We start from the raw sequence: 9106 nt of genomic DNA, 5'->3' as shown, positions 1-9106 counted from the left end.
TAACCAAGGGTCGAGGGACTCCTCCACCCACACAAAGTAGTTTTATTTTGCAGGGCTTAGAGAGAGAAAATCCATTTTAAAACCTAGTAGGAGGGCTTTTGCCACCAATATTTTTCGTAATAAAGGTTGGTTTTGTTTAACATTTTAATATCTTTGGACCTCCAGCCACAACCTTCGATTCATGGGATAACACCTTTCTCTGCTGACAAAAATTGGAACTGTCTTTTGACTTTGAAGTATGTTAATTAAGCCGACTAATATTGTCTCAACACGCATGAATAACACAGAGACACTGTGTGTTATTACAGGGATAATGACAAAGCAAAATCCAAATATACAGCAGTTTTCAGGGTTGTAATCCAACCCACGACCTCCTGCATACCAGGCAAGGGAGTTAACATCTCCTAGTCACCACGGCGCCCCTCCTTAACGTGAGACACCAATCCGGTGTGAGCCTAACTCGAGTCTCAGGCTTTTTAGCAACGCGAAGATGATTTGAGACGCATTGATTATATCGTACCAGTTGTGTAATTGTGTGAACGCTAATCACATTGTATTCTGGGCTTGGGGTGAGATTTCTACTTGCGTCATTGCTGGCATGGGTTTGACTTGTTTTGCTTTTTTAATTTTTGTGACCCAGGTCACTCTCGTCAACGAGACTCATCCTGATCTCCTGAGTTCTCACCTCGTTAAACTCAACTTAAACTCGACTCGATCATCATCAGAATCAGCAGAAGTTTCATTAGCAGCAGAATTAGTAACAGGAGCAACATTATCAATAGCAGTAGCTCCATTATTATCATCATCAGCATCAGGAGTAGAACCAGCAGCATCAATAATAATATAATAATTTTCAGCAGTAACAGAATCATCATCATCAGTAACAGCATCATTATCATTACTCTTGCAACCGAGGCTCATCCTGGTCTCTTGAGAACTCACCTGGTTAAACAAACCGAATTCAACACGTAGGCTTTCACGACCAATATTATTAATAACAATGGTCTACACTTTTTTTAGACGTCGTCTACTTCAGAGATTAAATGTGCTGTTTATTATGGATTTTGATGTTCTGAATTTAAATATGACAATTAAAACAACTTATTGGCTACTGTTCCCAAGACATTAAAGTTTTTACATTTTACGTCGATGTATCTTGTGTAGATAGTAGAATTTGTCTCGTAAATTGTAAACCTAGGTCTTTTCATGTGTTTATGGTTGCTTTACATGATAACATGTCACCTGTCCTGTTCATGGAACACTTTAAAAATCAGCAAGAGGGTTACATAAATAGAATCTATTATGAAACAAAAAGCACAAAAACTATGATGTATATATACGTACATAGTTTAGTCCTTATTCAGTGTCTATTCGGCGCTTCTTGGCTTGTCTCTTGCATTCATTAAATGGAGCATCTCTTGTCACTGTTCAGCAATAGTCTGCAAGCATTGATGGACTCAATTTTCCCTAAAAGCGTGTCTCCATTGTTGCAAGGTCCTGGTGAAATCGCTCGCCATGCTCGTCGCTCACTGCTCCGCAGTTCGGTGGGTAAAAATCTAGATAAGAGTGCTAAAATGTTATCTTTAGTGACATTTTGCAACCAAGGATTTTGTATGCCTTGAGGTTTTCTACAAAACTCCCTGTAGTTGTCTGCCTTGTTGTTTCCGAGAAAATGTGTTGCCACTCACTGGAAGGCTTTCAATACCGTCTTTTCCTTGCCACACAGTGCACGCTCAAATACATAATCTGGAAGAAGTTCACGAATCTGAGGACCAACAAAGACACCTTCCTTTATCTTTGCTTCACTTAACCTTGGAAATACTTGAAAGCTGCTTGTGTTTTGTCCATGGCTTTGACAAAGTTCTTCAGCAGACCCAGCTTGATTTGAATGAGTGGTAACAAAATCTTCCTTGATTCAACAAGTGGTGGATGCTGAACACTTTTCCTCCCAAACTCCAATGACTGCCGGAGTGGCCAATCTATATTGATGTAGTGGGAATCTCTCGCATGACTATCCCATTCGCAGAGAAAACAGCAGTACTTTGTGTATCCAGTCTGCAGACCAAGCAAGAGAGCAACAACCTTCAAATCGCCACAAAGCCGCCACTGATGTTGGACATGGTTTATGCACCTCAAAAGTTGTTTCATATTGTCATAGGTTTCCTTCATATTGACTGCATGCCCAACTGGAAATGATGGCAAAACATTGCCATTATCCAGCAAAACAGCTTCAAGACTCATCTTCAATTAATCAATGAACAGTCTCCACTCATCTGGATCATGAATAATGTTGAGGGGTGCCATCACACCATCTATGTTATTGCAGGCTACACGATCACCTTCCATGAAGAAAAATGTTAAAATATATTTTTGATGGTCACAGAACATGGAAATCCTAACATCACCTGCCAGGATATTCCACTGCTGCAGTCTGGAGCCCAACAGCTATGCCTTACTCTTGGGTAGTTCCAAATCCCTGACAATGTCTTTCAGTTCGCCTTATGTAATGAGGTATGGTTCAAACGAGGAGGATGGGAGAAAATCTGGGTCAAGTGACCTTGATGGGTCAGGCCCAGAAGTTAAATTTTCTTCCTGGTCTGACTCAAGTGAGAATGATTCTGGTGCATCAGGAACCGGCAGTCCTTCTCCGTGGGGAAATGGGTGTATAGCTGATGGAATGTTTGGATAATGCACAGCCCACTTTTTCTTCTTTGACACACCTTTCCCAACTGGAGGCGCCATTAAGAAGTAACAATTGATGATATGATCTGTTGGCTCTCTCCAAATCATTGGCACTGCAAAAGGCATAGATTTCCTTTTCCTGTTCAACCACTGGCGAATATTTGTTGCACAAGTGTGGCAGCATGTGTGGGGCCCACATCTTGTCCTCATCTCCAATTTTGCAGCCCAAATAAAGGTGATGGGCTTTCCTAACCACAGTGGTTGTACTGCGCTTTTGTGATGCAAAAGTCACTTCACCACAAACATAGCAGAAGTTACCTGCTTTGTTCACACAATTACGAGGCATTTCTGCTCACTTTGGATAAACAGAAATGTGTCCCTTTGCAAATTCAAACATTGACAAATAAGAGAGCATGACACTTTATGATTTCTAGAGCTGATACAGGGCAATGTGTTCAGCAGAGGGATATAAGCCTAGTTATGATTGCATCATCAATGACTTCTAGGACTAACACGATGCAATTCATATCATGTATGATGCAATATCAGGTTCAGATTGCATCATTCAATGTTTGCTCAAAAAGCAAGTACTGTCCAAACCCAGTCGTAGATATATTCATAGATCCAGTCAAATATGTATTTTAGTAATATCTGGTTTAAATTGAGATCCCTTCCCTTATAACTCACCTCCACTATTCCCAAGACATGTCGTTTCGTTTCCCCTATGTAACTGCTGCCGCAGGTACAACTCAGTTTGTAAACTCCAGGATATTGCATGTCAGGAATGACATCCTTCACAGATGGGATTAGATCACGGATTTTGTGTACTGTATTGAATCGGACCTGGATCTTGTATTTGTTTAAGATTTTGGGAATCTTTTTGGTAACACCTGCTATGTATGGTAACATGGTGGTTTTGATTGGCTTCTCAGGGGGTTGTTTCTCCATGGTTGGAGAAACAGCTTTGCGAATAATGTTGTCCGAGTACCCATTCATCTTGAGGGCCTGGTGTATGTGTTCCAGTTCACTGGCTAGGTGGTGTTGGTCGGAAATGCAGTGGGCCCTATGGTGTAGTGTTTTGATGAGGGAATTCTTCTGTGCCAGATGGTGGTGGGAATCAGGTTTCAGATAGGAATGTGTGTGGGTGGATTTCCTGTAGACAGTGTCCCAACGAGCTGTCAGGTCTCTTCTCAAACAAAACATCCAGGAATGGTAGCTTACCATCCTTCTCCACTTCCATGGTGAATTTGATGGATGGGTGTATAGAATTTATGTGGTTGAGAAATTGGTTCAAAGCTGGCAGGCCATGTGGCCAAATGACAAAAGTCTCATCTACATTTCTCTTCCACAACGAAGGACGTAGGGTGGATGTCTTGATGGCATCTGTTTCAAATTTCTCTATGAAAACATTCGCTATCACTGGTGATAAGGGGGGACCCATGGGGGTACCTTCATTTTGTTTGTAGAAAGTACCATTCCAGGTTAAGTGTTGGTAAGGCAGTGCCTAACCAGAGTAGGTACATCAGGATTCAGTCCATGTTGGACTAAGTCTTCAGTTATTGCTAAGGTGTCAGGTACAGGAACCTTGGTGAACAGAGAAACTACATCAAAGCTGATGATACGGTACACACCGCGTATCCAATAAATAAGTAACACATAACTGGTAGATAAGTAAGTAAGCATACTGTTAGGCTTACCAGCATTCGATCTCATCATATTACAGCTACTGGACGGGTAGTTACCCCTATCCAGTTTTAGCACTGGTAGATTGCACACTGCGCAGACAATAGCGGCACTAACGCCATTGCCTCCTGGCAACAAAGCCATTGGAAGTTTGAAACAAAGCTCATGGTCGCGACTGTATAGTGCTCAGCCAATAGCAGGGGCCTAAGGGACTCAGCAATTATGATTCCACGTCTGGTAGACGCTTGTTAAGGCCCTTCCCATTGTGCAGTCCATAGCCTCAGCTGAAACTTTCGCATCCCCCTACAGCCAATGAAAGTATTAAATAAATCGCGCCCACTTCAAACATTGTCGTTTCAGAGTGTTTTGAGTGTGAATTTTGCAGTATACATACTGTTGTTTTGTGCATATTTCAAGTAATTAAAAGTCGCTGTACCGTAGTTTATTATAATCACTTATGTGTTGCATAGTGGATAGTCCTACCATGAAAAAATTAAACGAGTTATGACATGTCACACGTGTAAAATATATTTGGGATAGTCCGCACCTCCATATACCCCGCAGGGTTTTGTTTTGTTTGTAAAAAGTGGTATACCCCGCGGGATATACGCGGGAAAATATGGTAGGCATGGAAGTTGGAAGGTGCTCTTCTCTGTCGTCTGGTTGACAGCACAGTTTAGATTGCGTTCAATGAATTTAATATTGCCGTCCCAATTACAATCATCTTCCCTTGACGTGAAGCAGGAACCTCGGTCACTGATGATGCGAGCAGATAGTCCGTCTTCGTTGATTAATGATTTGAGTGCTGTGAGTACATCTTGTGGTGAGGTGTCGTTGATATGGTATAGCTGAAACACTGCTTCTTGAATAAGCACGGCTCAGAGGTCATCGAAGACTGCCTGTTGCTCATCCGTTCCATTGAAGTCGGCATTTTTCTGCGTGGGCCTGCTCAGGAGTTATATGAAGTGATGAGAGGTAAATTGATGGGAGATGAAGCGATGAGAGATGAAGTGGTGGTGAGAGATAAAGCGATGAGAGATAAAGTGATGAGAGATAAAGTGACGAGAGATAAAGTGACTAGAGATGAAGTGATGAGAGATAAAATAATGAGATAAAATGATGAGAGATAAAGTGATGAGAGGTAAAGTGACGAGAGATACAGTGAATATAGAGATAAAGCAGTGAGAGATAAATTTCGATTTAAAGCTTTCGTGACTGCAATGATTCATCTTCTTTGGTTCTTTCGGTAAAGTCACGTAGAATGAGAATAAAATAATAAATTGTGTTATTTTATTTTATCAATTTTATTATTTTATTCTAATTCTACATGACTTTACCGAAAGAACCAAAGAAGACAGTGAGAGATAATCAATGCATCCAAGTATATACTCTACGCCCGTCCTTGTGGAAGAGATACATGGATGACACGTTTGTCATCTGGCCACGTGGCCGACCGGCTCTGAAACAATTCCTCAAACACATCAATTACATACACCCAGCAATCAAATTCTCCAAGGAGGTAGAAACAGGCATGCTACCTTTCTTGGATGTCTTAATCAAAATGAGACCAGATAGCTCATTGAGCCACTCTGTCTACAGGAAAGTAACTCATACCGATGCCTACCTAAAACCTGATTTCCACCATCATCCATCCCACCAGAATTTCCTCATCAAAACGCTACACCATGGAGCTCAATGTATCTCCGACCATGAACACCTGACCAGTGAACTCAAACACCTACACAAAGCTTCCAAGGCAAATGGATATTCTGCCTATACAATCTGCAAAGCCATCACCCCAACCGTGAGGAAGGAGCCATCTGAAGATCCAATCAAAACCATTACCTTGCTTTACATAGCAGGGATAACCAAAATGTTTCTAAAATCTTGAACAAACAGGTCCAGGTCCGATTTAACACTGTGTAAAATTCGTGATCTGATCCCATCTGTGAAGGACAAGATTCCTGACATGCAATATCCCGGCCTCGACAAACTTAAGCTGTATCTGCGGCAGCAGTTACCTTGGGGAAACTAAACTTCATGTCTCGGACCGTGTTCGTGAACATAATGGAGATCTGAAACACGGCAGGACCAATACTTCTGCCATGGCTGATCATTTACTTTAATGCGGCTGGCTCACGTGAAGTTGATTTCCCTAAGACGATGGTACTTGCAAGCCCACTGGCTATCAACAAAAATTAGTTCACGAAGCCATCCATATATACCGACACAGACACAATTTCAACTTAGAAATCATTGGAAAGATGTCATCAACCACTTTGGGCCATGACTTTATTTGTGTTTTCGTGTCAACCTCTACCGTCAGCAGTGTGGATGTTTGTAGCGAGGTGCAATGCCCCCCCCCCATCGCTACCCCCCTCTTTCTCCCCCTATCTATACCCCCTTCCTACCTCCATTGTCTACTTCTACATTGGCACTGGCTGACTTACACCGCTCAGCTCTCCTCCTCCCAGCTACCGAATTGTCGACTCCTACATTGCCACTCGCTCAGTGGCTGCCCCGTCCATGCTGTTTGCGCCGCGAAGCCCTCCTCCTCCCAGCTCTCGTCCCCCGTCCACTAACTTTGGAAGACCTTAGTATAAGCAGTTGCATTTGGAGGCTTGCCCCCTCTTTTCTCTCTGCCTGATGAAGATCGCTTGGTGTTGCGATCGAAACGTCGTGGGTTTTTTGCTTTTATTATTATTATTTTTTTTATTTTACATTTTTAATTCTAATTTTATTTTATTCTTTTATTTTTTGTATTTTCATGTCTATGTTGCGTCCTATAACTAACCACACGGAGACGTCTGCTGGAGGCAACACGTTTATTGAACAACTCTTAACACTCTGTTAACGCTACTCTGTTAGCCACTACTCTATTAACATGGCGAGGTGCGACCGCTTCCACTCGATATTCTAAGGGAGAGACAGCCTCCCTTCTAGCGTACTCTACCCACTCCGGGCTACGCACACGCCGGTCCCTTGCGACGGCGGCTAGGGGAAGGCTGGACCGACCGACCCACCCAGAAGTACGGGACTCGCCCTGGACCGCTTCAACCCCGGCTTAGCGAGAGCCTCGGGGAGGGTCCCAGGGGGTCCGAGCTACCTCGGCTCCGCTACAACCGGCTTACGAGAGCCACGGTTGAGGGTACCCGGGTCGCTGGTCCAGTCTTCAGATCTTCAGATGTCTTCGAGCTTGAGTTGGTCAGTACTGCCACGACCGTCCCGAGGGGCCGGCCTTTAATCTCCAGGTCGGGGTCACCCCTCCCCTCATGAACCCCCCCCCCCTCCAGAACCTTCTGGAAGATCTTAGAGGGTCTCAATTTTTTGTACAGCCATTTCCTTTTCTAAGTGGTTGTATTTCAAACTTTAGCTACCTTATAATTGAACAGCCATTTTGCACCCGCTTTCAAAATCCCCCCCGACCCCCCCATGCAGCTTCAGCCGTTTGCACCCGCTTCCAAAATCTCCCTGAACCCACACTCAGCATAACAAAAGTTGGGTTTTTTACCCACTCCCGTGCAGTGCGAAGTGGTTGTTACCCGCAGCAGCCTATCAAAAGGCTGCTTAACCCAGCCCTTCCACCTACCCACGCCCCCTTACTGACTCCTCCCCGCTCCATTAACCTGTATGTAATCCCGGTCGTCTCTGAACTGTGCTCCTGACACCGATATTCTGCGCTGACTTTTCCACCTGAAGACGGAAGCTTGTGTCGCCTCCGAAACGTCGTGATTTTACTATTTTGTTTTATTTTATCTGCGTGACTTTACCGAATAAAACCAAAGAGTATGGTCTTAATTCTTAAGAGGTCTTAGGAAGTGGAGGGGGGGGGGGCATCATCCCCCTCAGCCCCCAGCCCCTGGGGTCTGGGGTGTCAACCTCCGGTCACGGAGGGGCGAGGTTTCACCTTCGGTCAATCCTTTACCCACCTCGCTCTCTCTCTCTCTCGGCTGCCCCCTGTCGGCCCGTGAGCGTGGCGGCAGGTCAGCTGCCTACAGCGCCTTGTTATGGCGCAACATCTACGTGACTTTATCGAAAGAAACAAGTATATAGAGAAAAGTAACGAGGGATAAAGTAACGAGGGATAAAGCAACGGGAGATGCAATGATGAGAGATGCAATGATGAGAGATGCAATGATGAGAGATAAGGGGCCGTCCATAAATGACGTCACGCAGACATTTGTGACGATGTGTGACGATGGGGGGAGGGGTTTGAGAAATGTGACGTCACATAAAAATGCACAACTTCAAATGAATATAGACAACACGTTCTAACTTAATTAAATAGACTTTTTAATAAATGTTTTCTCCTACAACATCAGAGTGCAGCGCTACATTAAAAACGCACTACAATGACAACAATAGTTTAAAGCGATTCGAAGCGTATTCTTGGTTCTTTCGGTAAAGTCACCACCGCGTAGAAGGGAAACAATAAAATGATAAAAATATAAAACGATAAAATCCTCACGACGTTTCGACTGCAACACAAGAAGCAGTCATCATCAGCTGTGAAAACCACAGCAAGAAATTTTGAAAAAAGTGGCGTTTTTTTAACGAAAGAACCAAGAATATGAATCTCTGCAGTCACGAAAGCTTTAAATCAAGATTTGAAGCATGTTTATATATTTTTTGGGATGGGGGGCAGAGCTTTGGGGGGGGGGGGTGGGTCTGACTTTTTGTGAGGCCGTGTGACTAGGGGGGGCGGGGGGGGTGAAAAATCGTCCAAAATCGAGTGACGTAA

The sequence above is a fragment of the Petromyzon marinus genome, chromosome 68 (assembly GCF_048934315.1).
Source record: "Petromyzon marinus isolate PM22_M1 ecotype Great Lakes invasive population chromosome 68, UKy_Petmar_22M1.pri1.0, whole genome shotgun sequence".
NCBI lineage: Eukaryota > Metazoa > Chordata > Hyperoartia > Petromyzontiformes > Petromyzontidae > Petromyzon > Petromyzon marinus.
Note: the sequence above shows the minus strand (reverse complement) of the source record.